Below are 15222 nucleotides of genomic sequence, written 5' to 3'. Positions count from 1 at the left end.
ACAACATTGCATGATTACGAAAGACCGTACGTAAATTTTTGTTCATAACTGGAAAAAATATCCACACGTAATTGATTAGATAGAAAGATGTATGCCTGTAAAGAGGCCCAAGGAATAGTTCCCATCTACCTCGTGTTTCTCCCTTAAATCAGACCATAGTTTTCTAAAATGAACACAGATTCTACGGGAATGTGGATACCGTTCGTCGTCACTTCCCTCCGAAACCGAGCTCAGCCTGGCCCCATCTGTCATCTGAACGACTCAGGTGAAATCCACTGAGAGGTAACGGTACCTGACCGTTTACGTCGAAGAGGCAATGATCAGTACAACCAGCGAGCCTCTCCACTGAGGAGCTTGATCACTTACTAACCTGTGTTAGCTCTTGAGACTAAACTTGTATCAATGCTCGAGAAATTGAGGAAACCATTGTTACTTGGTTATTGGACTTGCGCATCCCGTCCTAATGTGCACGCATCTCGTCCTAATGTGGTCTAAAAATGCCCTTCAAACTGCGGTACCAAATGCTATATGCAAACAAAAAGTGTTACATGTATGATGCTTCCGAGAATTCTGTCTGCGAAACGCCTTCCTTTCACCCCGACACCACTTTGCCAAGTACCGATGCCCTTTACCCGAGGGCGACCCGGTCAGGCCGTACCTACTCTGCCGCTAGCTAGGACAATGCGAGGGGTGGTGGCAACCTGCCATTGCTTTCCGTGCTTTCTACACATATTCGCAGTCTTATCGCGAAAAGAGACAATCTAAGCTCCTTAATTAATGATGCAGACGCTGGTATAATATTGCTGACTGAAACTTGGCTATCTGACAAAATTTCAACCCGTGAACTTTTTCAGTGCGAGAGGAGATTCACCGTATATCGTCGTGACCGCGCTGAGAGAACGGGTAGCGGTGTCCTCATTGCCGTGAATGAATGCTTTGAATGCACTCTTTTGAACATTCCATGTAATTTAGAAATAGTGTGGTGTTGTGTAACCATTGCTTTCAGAAAGATGGTTTTTGGAATGTGTTACCGCCCGCCTAACTCCAACAGCTCTTTTTGCTAGGCAATTCATGATTTCCTAAGCCAGATTTCAGTCAGATTTCCCGGTATACCGGTTTTTCTTCTAGGTGATTCTAATTTTCCATCAATGCAATGGTCTTATTTATGTCCACTTGAGGAACCTGCTTCCGCCGAAACTAGTAGCTTCCTAGCCACATGCTTGGATTTCAACTTATCACAACTAGTCCGCCTTCCTACACGTGTTACTACTAGACATCATCCTTACTAGATTTGATACTAACGTCATCACCTGAAATTGTATCAGCAATACCTCACCTGCCAGGGCTCAGTGATCACGACGTGATACATTTTTCTATCTCTGTATCAACTGCGAAAAGCAAGGAAGAAAAACTTTACTTGGTCCTGCAAGTAGTGATAATTAACCACTAAGCGGGCTGCTCCCACGTCAGGGCCGGAAGGCCAAGCCTCACGGCCACGTCGTGAGCCTGCTGAACAGCCCAGAATTGTTCATCCAGGTCCGGGCTGCGAAGTGCAGCCTCCCACCTGGACGCATCCTTGATCGCCGAGTCTACAATTATTTCGCAAGACCAGAACATGTGTTCGAGGGTAGCTAAAGCCCCACAATCTTGGCAATAAGGCTCTTAATACGTTTCCGGATAAAACATATTCAGTCTCCGTGGGCATGGATAAGTACCAGTATGTAGTAAGCGTAATGTAAGTGCCTGAGCCCTGTTTAGTTTAGAATGCGGCAAACTGTAAACCCTGCGATTAAGAAGGTAATACTTCGTGATTTCATTGTTTGTGGAAGGGGAGTCTCTGTTCTCGGGGAGTACCGCCACGCCGTTGCGCGGGGCAGAGCGGAGGGTAAGATCTCGCGCTGCCTCATGAGCGGAATCATTTAGATTCGGAGGGGCTCCCTCGATCACCCCAAGGTGAGCAGCGAACCAACATAAGTAATGTTGAGAGATCTCACATGCCTGCATAATTTTAAAAGCAACCTTAGCCACCGAGCCCTTCTCAAAGGCCCTAACAGCCGACTTTGAATAGCTATATACAAAAGGCCTGCGCCTGTCAACCAGGGCGAGCGCAATAGCCGCCTGCTCCGCGACCTCTGGCCTATCAGTCCGAATGGTAGCAGCGTTAACGACACTTCCCTCAATGTCCACGGCAACTATGGTTAAACACCTTCTCTCCACGTTAAAAGAAGCATCGACGAAGCCAACCTTCTGATTCTCATCACGAATGAGTCTCAGCAGGCAAGCTCCCCTGGCCTTTCTTCTACCAACATTTCGCTCCGGATGCATGTTCCTGGGAACAGGCTTGACGTGATACCGATTCGGGACCTTCAAGGAAATACCGGCAAGCACTTTAAACTTATCAGAGATTATAATAAAGCTAACTTTGACGCTATCAACACCGATCTTTCTTCCTTCCTCGACAGTTTTTATATGCCTTACACCGACGCATCAGGCGAAGAATTGTGGGCCTCATTTTAAGATAAATCAATGCATCTAATAAACAAATGCATTCCTTTAAGAAAGGTTTATCAATCATCTAACGCGCCGTCGTACATCAGACACCTTAACCGACTATATAACAAAAAAGACAGACTTTTACGTGCTGCAAAACAATCGTCAACTACTGACAAGTGGTCCGCTTATGCCGTCGCAGCAAAAGTCTACTCCAATGCTTTAAAAGAAACTAAATTTAATTTCTATAACAGCACGCTTCCATCGTTACTCAGAACGAATCCGAGACGCTTTTGAAACGTCGTGAAAAGCCGCGATAGTCAGCGTATAACTCTTACTAATGAATTAGGTGAGATAATCCCAAGTCGTTATTGTGCGCCTAGACTTAACATCGCTTTCACCCATTCATTTTGCCCCACTCACTCTGGCAGCCCTCCACCATTCATAGCACCTAGTTTCTTTCCAATGGAACCGATTTTACTCGACTCATCCGGTATCTGCTCTATTATTAAGAATCTAAAAAGATCCCCTTCGTGCGGTATTGATAGCATTACGTCCAAATTCTTGCAGGGTACTACCGAATATAGTTCGATTATATTATACTTGTTTTTTACAAAATCTCTGCCCAGAGACTGGAAAAAAGGAAAGGTGATTCCGCTTCACAAGTCCAGCGACACCGATAACCCATACAACTACAGACCTATTTCCTTGACATCAGTACCATGTAAAATATTTGAACACATAATTTTTTCTCATCTTGTCAACTTTTTGGAATCAAATCGTTTTTTTATAAAAGTCAACATTGGTTCCGTAAGTCCTCATGCGAAACGCAGTTATTAACATTTTGTAGCGATCTCCATACTTTTCTAGACGCTGGCTTTATAGTAGATTGTATATGTTTAGATTTTGCAAAAGCCTTCGACAGAGCTAACCACCACTTACTCCTACTAAAACTCAGCCAGCTAAATAATGATCCCCTGGTCTTCAACTGGATTCGAGAGTTTCTTTCTAACCGTACACAATATGTAAGCATTAATGATAATGAGTCTCCTGAAGTTCCGGTCGGTTCAGGGGTGCCTCAAGGCTCTGTTTTAGCACCCTTACTTTTCTTAATTTATATCAATGATTTTTCTAACCAAATTGCAAGTTCCATTTGTCTATTTGCTGACGACTGTGTTATATACCGGAAGATTGAAAACACTAACGATACTTTAACATTCCAGGATGATCTCAATAACACTGAAGCATGGTGCAAGCTTTGGCTAATGGAACTAAACACTTCCAAATGCAAAACAATGAGAATTTCACGTAACCAGTCAGCTTGCCCACCTACATACTTAATGATACTCCCCTTGACCCGGTACTTTTTAATAAATATCTCGGTGTGCATATTGCTAACAATCTTTCATGGAAAAGACACATCGAATACATCACATCGAGAGCTAACCGCATGCTTGGCTATCTCAGACGTAACATTTATTTAGCTCCACCGAAACTAAAGCAACAACTCTACGTCACTTATGTCAGACCTAACCTCGAATACGCATGCTCGATATAGGACCCTGGGCATGGTGCCCTAATAAGTATCCTTGAAAGTGTGCAAAATCGATCAGTCCGTTTCATTCTTTAAAATTATCACCGTACTTCTAGCGTTACTAACATGAAACTTGCTCTTGGCATTCCCCTTCTGTCTTCCCGAAGAAAATGATCTTGTCTCTCCCTCTTTCACAAAATCTACTACCATAACAATGAGCTCAAGTCCTGGTACATTACACCAGCATCTTATGTCTCCGCACGCATCGATCATCGCTTAAAAGTTCATGTACCTGCGCAGCGCACAGTTACCTACTCACACTCGTTCTTGCCGAGAACATGTCTTGAGTGGAACCACCTGCCTGCGTCACTAGTCGCTATCACCATAGACTGTTTTCACAGAGAACCACAAAACGAATTATAAGCCTACTTCCGGTACGCTCGAGGTCATGAGGCATTGCGTATACAGGGTGGCCAGTTTCTCTAGAACAATCTGTCCACCATCCTTCAACAAATCTACTGTTACCTGATCTTCCCCAGCTGCCTGCCCCCTTTGCATATCTCCCAAGGCTTTTTCTTTACTTCTTCCGGCGTTACCTTTGGTATTTCGAATTCCTCTAGACTATTTTCTCTTCCATTATTGTCCTGGGTGCCACTGGTACTGTATAAATTTCTATAGAACTCCTCAGCCACTTGAACTATCCATCTCATCCATTTGTAAGCCCTGAGGGTAATAATAATAAAATAAATAAATAAATAAATAAATAAATAAATAAATGTCCTCAACGCCATCTTTGACCACACTTTTGTCCTCTTTGTCCCTGCTCCTGTACAGATAGCAGGGAAGAATGTCATATCGTAGGTGTACCTCTCTGCCTTTCCAATAATAAGGTTTCTATCTCTACCTCCCGCCTTATCTCTCTTTCTCTCTCTGGCCTCTGGTCTCTCGTATTGCACTAAACTGTGAAGAGGTAAAACATTAGCCACCGATATCGCCTCTAATTATCGTCAATATATGCAAATAGCATAGATAGCTTCGCTTCCGGCGATTCCCTTAGTGCGTGGCTCTTTACAATTCTTTGTCCTCTATCCTCCTCCTCTTGTGCAGAGAGCAGGCCAGCGCGTAATAGATTGGGCCGGCGTCTCTCTTTCAGATAATTTGTTCTCTTTTCGTCTCTCCTTATCGGTGCCTGTCAGCTCGGTTCCTGTCAGCGCATGTCACCCGCAGTGCTGTGAAACAGATTGTTGCTGATTTGGGTAATTCGTGATTCACCATCGGTTCACATTATAAGGCAAGAGGTGAGGTAGAGATGACGATGATGATGCCGGCATGATGACTACTTTCATAGAGCACGTCAATTACTCCTCCCGTTAACACTGCCAGGCGTCGCTCCCTCATCGCGTCTCACAGAAGTTCGTTGGGCTTCGCTGTCACTTCGCTGACCAGTTTCCCCTGAAGAGCTCTGATCTCGACTCGCTCGTTTGCACCTACTTTCTCCCTCCCTCTCTTATTACCAGTTCTAGTTTACGCACGTTAAAATTCTCAACAGAGGCAACTTGACGCCGTTCTGGTCTCTAGAAGCTGCGTTTGGGGCTGTCCCAGGCACTCCTGTTCTGGCCTCGCCCTTCGCTTTGTACTCGACTTCCGCTGCCCGCACTACGAGTGGTAGCCTTTTCGTGATCATCGATTACGTCAGACCATTGATTTCCGGCGTGGAAATCTTTGCTTCCTGATTGGTTCCCACTGCGGAGCCAGGGCCGTTCGTGGTGCTCGCATCTAAGCACTCAGCTCTTGAGTTCATTTTCTAACTTTCCGACTAGCTTTACTAGCTTATCATCCTCCTGCTCTAGTTGGTCTATAGTTGCGACCCAGTCGCACACATCCTAATGATAAAATACGTGACCTGCCCTAACACACCGACTCAAACCTCGTTTCTTCTTATGGGTTGGGACGCTCGCACTTTGTATGTTGATGATGATGTTTATTGGCATCCTTTTGAAACGGGGCAGCCGATTCCATTCATTCCCTTCGTGCCGCAATCCATTCCACATACAGATAGATCCCGCGGGAGCTTCGTCTTTGCATTAGGAGATTCGCGGTTCCTCAAGCCCCGCTCATCAGAAAGGAGGCGGTGTTATTCTGACAGCTCCACACAAGCAGACGTCTGTTCACCCTGTTCACCGTAACCTTGCGCAATTATTACCCGTACATATATCCACCGCCACAATACTCGCACTGCGATCGCGCGAGAGATTCACTCCAAACTATGTGGTGCTACCCACGCAAATGCAATCTCAAAAGTATAACACCAGATAACAGATACATGTTTTAATGGGAGGCCAGCCTGATTAACGTGGATCCGACGTGCCAGAAGTGACTTGCGGACCATGCGGTAATAGCAATACCTGGCCTACGGGCCCGGACCGGATCTAGGTGGACCCGGACTAGGTGGACCGACCATCTTGACTCATCAATAAGAATCACTGCACCAATACAGCTTTTCTCTCTCGCTGTCACACATAAGCTGCTTTAGTTAGGCAGGTTATACTAGATTTATCACTATATAGAGATTTACCTATCTGATCCCAATCTTTCGTATTTAAACCTCTGCCAATAGACCATGGGTGTAACCAGGGGCTTGGGCTTATGGGGCTTGAGCCCCCCCCATCCCCGCTTACTGAAATTTTTTCATGCTGTCATGCACCGGCAACGAAATCAACCTCCGGCACTGGAAATCATTCTGGATTTTGTCTCGAATGTCCTTTTGACGCACGAAAACACATATCAGCACGAACATTGCGAAATCGGGCTGGATTTCGCGGCAACGGCCATGTACCGGGAGTCACATAACGCAGGATCCCCATCCGAGCACAATGTTTCCAAAGGCGTTTTGATGGTGAGCGGGCTCGTCGCGGTATCTCTTGGAGGCCGTGGAATCTACGGAGCGCATGGATTTTAATTCGGACATTATACGGGTATAAAGTTCTCATAAAGTTTTCGTGCGAAAGGTGCATTGAGATTTCCAAAGTGCTGCTTTAGATTTTCAATTCCGGAACTTTGTGGTTTTAATGTTGGTAAAGCGTTTGACGCCAAGGGTGCACTAACATTACTGAAGTAGCACATGGGACCGTACAACAAGAGAAACCAAATCAACACACTATCAGACAAGTTGACAAAGCACGCAGCAAGGTCCGATGAGACAAAGCGTTGTGGTGGTTTGTTTTTGCCGTCATGTCACAGAAAATAGCATCAACATTTTTTTAACGTGTACCAAAGCAACCGTGTCAAGACATTAAAACCAGCAAAGCTTTTATTTTATTTTAGCTTTTATTTTTCTACTTTGACTTTTATTCGCGTGGACACCTGGGCCTCTTCAATTTTTTTTTTGTTCTCGTTACGCGCGGGCTGCGGGAGCCCGCCTGAGCGCATGCGTTTTTATCGTGTTGCACCGTTTTTCTCTGACCGGTGGATTTTCAGCGGGCAATGTTTTCGACGCTTTCTGGCTAGCGGACGAGAAAAAGAAACCATGTTTGGTCGCTCGCCGTCATCACTTGCAGGCAGGGTTGAAAGATTTGTCGATTTCTCGCCAAATTGGATACATCTAGAAGCTCCTTGTGACCGAAAATCGCGTTTAGGGACTTGGCTACATTATGGCTCCTATTAGAGGTGGCAATTGGTGTAGGTAGTGGTCGAGCCGCACTCCCCCCGACGGCCCCCTCGAAGCGTCAGATCTTCAAGGCCACGCTTGTGCGTCTTGCAAGCTCCGGAAGCAAATTCAGGAGCTGAAAATATATAGTAGCCACCACATGTGCGGTGGGCCTCTTCCACTCGTCACCCTGGGCTCCCCAGGACTGCCCGAGATGCATCATTGCAATGCTCAGTGCCTGAAATTAATGTCTCAGGCAGTTTGGGAGTGTCATTTTCGGATAATTTAACAGGCCCAAGCAGCTTTTTGAGGACGCAATGTTTTTGCGTCCTAAGCATCGATGAATTGGTAGGGTGTGTGAACATCAGTCACGGTTCGGGAGACACCATAATGCCTGAACATCTAGGTTATCGGGTCTTGTGTGCGCAATGGATGCCCAAGACTTTGAACCACCGACAGAAGACGGAGAGGTTCGGCGCTGCCTTGAATCATCTAATCCGGTAGCACAATGAGGGGGACGACTTTTTGTCTGCAGTTGTGACCGGTGACGAATCATGGTGCCGATACTACGAGCCTGAAACCCGATGGCGAAGCTTACAGTGGAAACATTTGAATGCACCAGCCCCGAAGAAAGCAAAGGCCGTCATTTATGCCGGAAAGGTGACTTTTTTTTTATTGTCTGGGACCATTATTGATCGAATTTACGAAACCTGGAGAGGCTCTCAATCGTTTCTGATATTGTGAAACGCCGGATCGGTTGCATGCGTGTCGCAATCAAGAACAAACGACGTGGAAAACTGACGATTGGCGTCATCATTGCATCAAACTGGATTGGTGTCAAACTAGCAAAGTTCAAGTTCCAAACGCTGCAACATCCGCCATACGGTCCAGACCTGTTGCCTTGCCACTTCCATATTTTGGGGCAATTGAAAAAACGGCTCAAGGGAACCAGATTCGTGTCGGACGATGACGTGAAGGAGTAAGATACCAACTTTTTGAAGCAGTAACCCAATGAGTTTTATGAAATGGGAATGACGTGGCTCCTCAGTCAGTGGGACAAATGTGCAAATTCTCATGGAGACTACATTTAAATGAGGTACTCCGTTTCTCATATATTCGCACTGGCTCACTTTCATTCGACTCGCCCTCGTGAATTTGCAGAACGGCGTTTTGTATGCGCTCTATATTGCGATTATAACATCGGTGTAATTACAACACGCGACCGTTGACAGCATTGGTGACAATACATTTGAACAAAGAACAGGGTAATTAAGCTTTTTCTCTGGCTGTTGCATATGTACAAATTGGTAAACATGGTTCTTGAATGACAAACTTTCGTTAAAAGATTTGTCCTAAACTTCCACATTTCATGGCCTTTACATTGTTCAAAGCAGCGGTATGCACTGCATTGCCGGTTTCAAACTGATATAGTTCTAAAGTTCGCGTGATGTTTTTTTTCTTACTTATTGAATAGAGAGCAACATGGAAGCATTGATATCAGTTATTTCGGGAAAATTTTTTTAGACATAGGAGTATATTCTTTTACGAGAAAATACATATTTTACATGTCTTGACCTTACGTAGCGTTCAAGAATTCGTTTCCAACATCTTTGGCAATGGCAATGCAGTTAGTATTCGTGTATTTGATGCTTCGACAAATTCTGTAAGAAGGAGGCCGAGCTCGAACATTAACCCGCCCGAACGAAATTTCTGGCTCCACTGCATTATACTGTACCATTACTTACGCCTCCAATGACTCAAGTTCCACCAATCTCTAGCGCGCTGTTCTTCCACTAATAATTCGTCTTTTACTTTACTACTCACACCTTTTCTTCAATTACAGCGCTTCCGGAAAGTGGAGACTCCCTATGGGTACCACTGCCTTAAATGGACACTAAAGGCAAATAAGTCGACGTGGACTGTTTGAATACCATTACAGAGACCCCGTAACGCTTGTTTCGTGCCCAGAAATGAGTTATTTTACTAGAAAATTGCATCTGGAAGGTCGGAATGCCTTTTTCGAAATTCAAGTCCCCCGCCACCCAACCGGGGGATCGGTGGCGTTGCAAACGCCTTCACCGAGGGATTTTATTTCCCCGCCCATTGCTGCTGTCGGTCACGGCGCCTGACAGACGGCGGCTGCGCGGGTCAAGTTTCGCCGCTGCAGCTGCTTTTTCGTCAAGGGGCGTTGACCGTTCGTGCTCCCCGCGACATCACATGGAAGTTGAATTCTCTGCTACTTTCAATTTATGCGAGTTTTGCGAGCCATCGAAAGCAGCACTGCACTACGCGATAACGAAACTGATGAAACGCGAAAGCGTGGGCGGGCCAGAGTCGGGCGAAAACGAAGCTTTTCGACCGCCCACGCACTAGTAAGGGTAATTTCAATGAGTTCTTTTTTTTTCTAAAAATGATATAGAACTGAATAAGCAGTGTTTATTTCTTGTTGTAATACAATACAATGATGTTTTTTGCAAGGAGTGGTTGAGTAACAATAACAGAATAACAGGAGTGCTTTCTTCATCGGGCAAATGTTCGAATGTCCCGGGGGAGTCTCTAATCATGTCCTGTATTTACCTGTTTCTCTATTATTAGGACCCTGTTCGCGATATTATTGACGCCTTAGAGATTCTCAAGCAGTAATCTATTCCTTTTGCTTGACTTGATATTTGCGCTTAGTGCACCTTTAAATCTTGTTAATCCATTACAATGTGCCGAGTCATTTCCCGTCTTCTTTTCTTCTTTTCTTTATTTTTGCGGCACACACATGAGTCACCCTGTGAGGCATATTTGGTCCGGTATGTTATTGTGCTCACGCAGCCAGCTTGAGCCTGAAATAAGAGCCTTTTACATTATCATACATATTTATTCTGATTTTATTCTTGCTGTATTTGTAAATCTCATGCGCTTTTTTGTTTCAATCATTTGCACCCAATTTGGCACCTCTGATTCTCTCACTCTCTTTTTGGCGAATCCTGGTCGTTTATTTATACCTTCAGTTAACCTGTCCTTGAATGCCAACGTCCTTGACCTTTCCCTTCATTCCGTGTCCACGTTTTTGAGTTGCAACTATTTCTGCACTTTAGCCGGCCATTTATTTTAATTGCTGTTCTTTAGTCTACCTTCGAAACTAATATCCCTAAACGTTTCTCTGACTTCAAACGAAGCCCAACCGATCCGTCCTTGCACTGCCAAATTTGTGGATTAACCATGGGTGCCGTGTAAAATGCCCAATACCATTTCTCCTAGCAACCGGTATCCTATAGTAAGAAGGTGTCGTATTAAAATAACCCTATTTGAAGAAAAAAATAACACATGTGAAACTTCGCGTTATCTCCCGGTGCTTAACAAAGAAGGAAAAAGGAAAAGAAAGCGTGAAAAAAAAAACTGGATTGCTTGTTTAACTTTTAACTGAGAAGGCACGTCGGGTGTCCCCTTCCACGTCATTCGATAGCAGTATGAGCCTCCACAGTGTATGCGCGATAAGCTTGTTATGAGCATGCTTGTTTCTTTGTGTGTCTGTACTTGTGAATGTGTGCATGCGTGCGTGTTTCTTTGTGCGTCCGTGTGCGCGTTTTGTACCTGCTTGCGTGCATACGTTTGTGTGCGTTCCTGTTCTTGCATGCGAGTACGTGTAGGTACGTGATTGCTTGATCAATTGCGTATGTGTGTGTGTGTGTGTGTGCGTGCGTGCGTGCGTGCGTGCGTGCGTGCGTGCCTTTTTATGTGATAAAGCGTGGCTGCGTATGTGCGTGCGCACGAGTTTGTTTGGGCGTGTTTGCATGTATGTGTGCGTTCGCAATTGTTTGTGCACGTTTTTCTATGTATTTGTCCATGCCTGTGTGCGTGCTTGTGCCTGCGTGTGTGTGTTTGAGAGGAGTGGGTGTGTAGTGCTTGCACGCATGTGCTTGTGTGTATGTTCCAGCGCGTCAATTACTATTCATATAATCGCTAGGATTTAACAGCTACGATTACATCCAACAAATTTCATCAAAATTGGCGCAGACGTTGCCGACAAGACCGATTTCTCGGTTCGGATGTACAGTAACGCCTCGTTATAACGAAGCTGAACAGGAAGCCGAAATTATCGATATCCATTACATAGTATTATCCAATATCACTCTTTACTAAAATTTGTCCTAATAGAATGCGCAACTTCAAACATGCATGGAAGGCAATTTGACGGTCCGCGAAACCCCTGTACGACCCCGCAGGCAATGTCATTTTAATGAAAGAGTGAGGGAATCTTCGGCATTCCTAATACACGGCCTAACGTCAATGCCTCTGCCTTCTGTTTCAATGTGATAGACATTCGTCGCCGCTTTCCACGTGGCTCGTATATAGCGTCGTGATACCGGTGAAACGGTGATGCGGTAGAAGAAAACAGCTAGCAAACAGCGAAGCGAACGTCCTGGACAGGCAACCGGTGGCACATAACGCAACGCGCGCACTTAACCTCTCTGTCTTTTTAAAGCGAAAGCTTTACTCGCCGCGAACTTGTGATTTCACCGTGAAGGTGCTCCGAGGAGGCAAATGACGTCACAAAGCGCGCCTCGCCGCGGATATGTCTCTTTCTCTCGCTCCCTAGTCACTACTGCGCATGCGCGACTAGTAGCACCGAGCCCATAGAGTTTCTCACTATAACACCTAGAGGGTAATCTGGCGCCACCGTCTATGAGAGTTTCTTAAGGGGGCACCGTGCCGTCATGGGAATGAAGTTATATGTGTCTGCGAGGCTCGTGTTGGCTGGTGTTGTAAAAGGCTTCGTTTAAAACGTGGATATGGCTACGCAAATGACGCGTTCTCAAAGTAAAATCTTCATAAAATATTTCCATTCACGCATATTACATCTTTACTCACCCACGATGCATGACCAAGCGAAGAAAAGCAAGAACAGACGACCAACTGTTTCAAAGCGAGCGCGAACCTTGTCGTCTGTCCTCCAACTTTAGCGGCCCGCTGATACATTTTATTTAACATTTAGTCGTGCACACAATAAAAAGTTCTCATAGTTAAACAAAACATGTTTTCGCGCAATAATAAAGCTAAAACAGCTTTTCACGTGCTGTTCTAGTAGAAAATGAATGCATGGGACAGAAGGAGGAGGAGGAGTAGATTTTAATGTAGAGAAAGGAGGAGAGGTCGGCCTGGAGAGCGTGTCTCTAGCCTGCTACTCCTCACTGGGGAATGGGGAAGTGGGAAATACAGGGAAAGGTAGGTGGCGGATGATTATGATATGGTACAATGAGATACTATATACACGTTGTCCAATATGCGGATGCGCACTGGAGACGCAATACACTAAGATTAATCTTGTCCATACAAAAAGTAATCTTGCCACAAAAAGTTTTTGCGCTAACACATTTCGCACTGACTACACGTCTCACAGCTTCTAGATGTGATCGTCTAAACCAGTCTCACTTAAAAAGTTCACAAGTGCTTTTATGGCACATTGGGCACAGTCAACACTCCTCCACGCGCCCAAAAGCTTTTCTTCTGAAAAGGGGCGGGAGTCCAAGCTGTCAACAGTAGATTTGAGTTTTCTTCGTTGGGCCGCATATTGAGGGCACACGCAAAGTACGTGGGCTATTGTCTCGAGCGTGTGACAGACGCTACATTCAGGGTCCCGTGCTTGTCCAATCTTGTGAAGGTATCGGTGGGTGTATGCCACACCCAGCCGTAATCGATGAATGACTGTTTCCTGGCTTCTCCGCAACCGAAGTGGAAGCCGGAATTGTAATCCAGCGTCAAGTCTATATAGGCGCTCTTGTCGATGTTCGGGGTTGTCCCAATGCCGCGCCGTAGAAGTTTTAATGGTGGTATGGAGCAAGGTGTTGATGTCATACCGGGAAAAATGAATTTTTATAATGGTTCCGTCAGTGTGCGCCTTTTTTGCTTCCGCGTCAGCCTGTTCATTTCCAGCTATTCCACAATGGCCAGGAATCCACTGCAGCACGATGGTGTGCCCGGAATGAGACGCCTCAGCAAGCAGAGACATGATGTCATAAACCAGAGGACTATATGCGGTTCTGTAATTCATATAATTGCTGATGAGTTGCAGGGCTAGTTTTGAATCACAGAACACTGTCCACTTCTCGAGACTCTGTTGCAGTATGCAGCGAACTGCTTCTCGAATTCCGGTCAACTCAGCTGCGGTAGACGACGTCCTGTGTCCTGTCTTGAACCGTTGTGCGATCCCCATTCCTGGCACCGTGTAGGCCGCCGCGGAAGAGGTGCGTGTGACGGAACCATGTGTAAAAACATGTTCATAAGGTCCATACATGCAAGCAATGCATGATAGCGCGAAATGCTTGAGACCAGCAAGCGGCATTTTCGACTTCTTCGTTATTCCAGGGATTGAGAGTCTCACCGTTGGCTTTGCCATCGTCCAGAGTGGAACTTTGGGTATGTCATACGGTTCGAAGTCCGACGGCAGTAAGTCTTGCTGCGACAACACGGCTTCTGAGTAAGCAGACACAGGCCGTACGCTTGTGATGTTCGCGAGGGGGTGATTCCTGTGTCTAGTCAGTAGCCTTAGATGCACTCGCAATGGCTCATGTTGCAGATAAACTCGAGCTGGGCACGCACGAGCCTCTGCAATAGTGCCCCAAGTAGACGCACATCGTGGTAGACCTAGGCAAATTCTCAGTGCGCGAGCCTGAGCACTTTCAAGCGTGCGTACAGCAGCTGTACTAAGCCGAGACAGTACAGGCGCACTGTAGCGGAAGTAGCCAACAAAAAGTGCCTGGTAGAGCTGCAGAAGAGATGACTTGGATGGCCCCCATGAATTTCCACACATATGTCGAATGATCTGAGTAAAGCTGTCCAGCTTTCTTCTTAATCCAGAGAGGTGCTTCGACCAAGATAAGTCACGGTCGATGGTGACTCCAAGAAACTTGTAGGGGTTGCTGAAGGTATAATCTTCCCATTAATCATGACGGGGTAATAGGCCATTGACTTCCGTGTAAATGCCATAGTTACACTTTTTTCCGGTGAGAGCTGCAGTCCGCGACTGTTTAGGTATGTCGACGTTATTGACACCGCGCGTTGCAGCTTCATTTGCACTTGCAAGCACGTTAAGCTCGTGCTCCATATACAGATGTCGTCTGCGTACACAGAGACCGAGACTGTGCCGGCGTGTGCTTTGACCAGTCCAATGAGAACGATATTAAGTAAAGTTGGGCTCAATACACCTCCTTGAGGCACTCCACGATAGACGGGGTGGTTCATTGTTTCACCGTCTGGAGTTGTCATGAATATTGTTCTCCCTTGAAGATAGCTGGCTATAGACTGATGCATACGTCCCCCGACGCCACATTCTTCTAGGACATTTAAAATTGCATCATGTAGAACGTTGTCGAAAGCACGCTTGATATCTAGAAAGACAGCAGCCGTTAATCGACGGCGACGTTTCTGATGTTGAACAGTTGTTACTAGGTCAATGACGCTGTCGATTGACGACCTACCCTTTCGGAAACCTGTCATTGCGTCTGGATATATATTGCGTTTCTCCAAAAACCACTCCAGGCGCGTCAAAACCATGCGTTCCATG

The 15222-nt window shown here is 45.7% G+C and overlaps 1 protein-coding gene across 1 annotated transcript in view; it reads right to left on the bottom strand.

Moving 5' to 3' along the window:
* LOC135903264 (E3 ubiquitin-protein ligase MARCHF2-like) overlaps positions 1-15222 on the bottom strand; it is a 185902-nt gene that overhangs the window by 98348 nt on the left and 72332 nt on the right. The window lies entirely within an intron of this gene.

This window comes from Dermacentor albipictus, chromosome 2 (genome assembly GCF_038994185.2).
Source record: "Dermacentor albipictus isolate Rhodes 1998 colony chromosome 2, USDA_Dalb.pri_finalv2, whole genome shotgun sequence".
Lineage (NCBI taxonomy): Eukaryota > Metazoa > Arthropoda > Arachnida > Ixodida > Ixodidae > Dermacentor > Dermacentor albipictus.
This window is presented reverse-complemented; position numbering and strand designations above follow the sequence as displayed.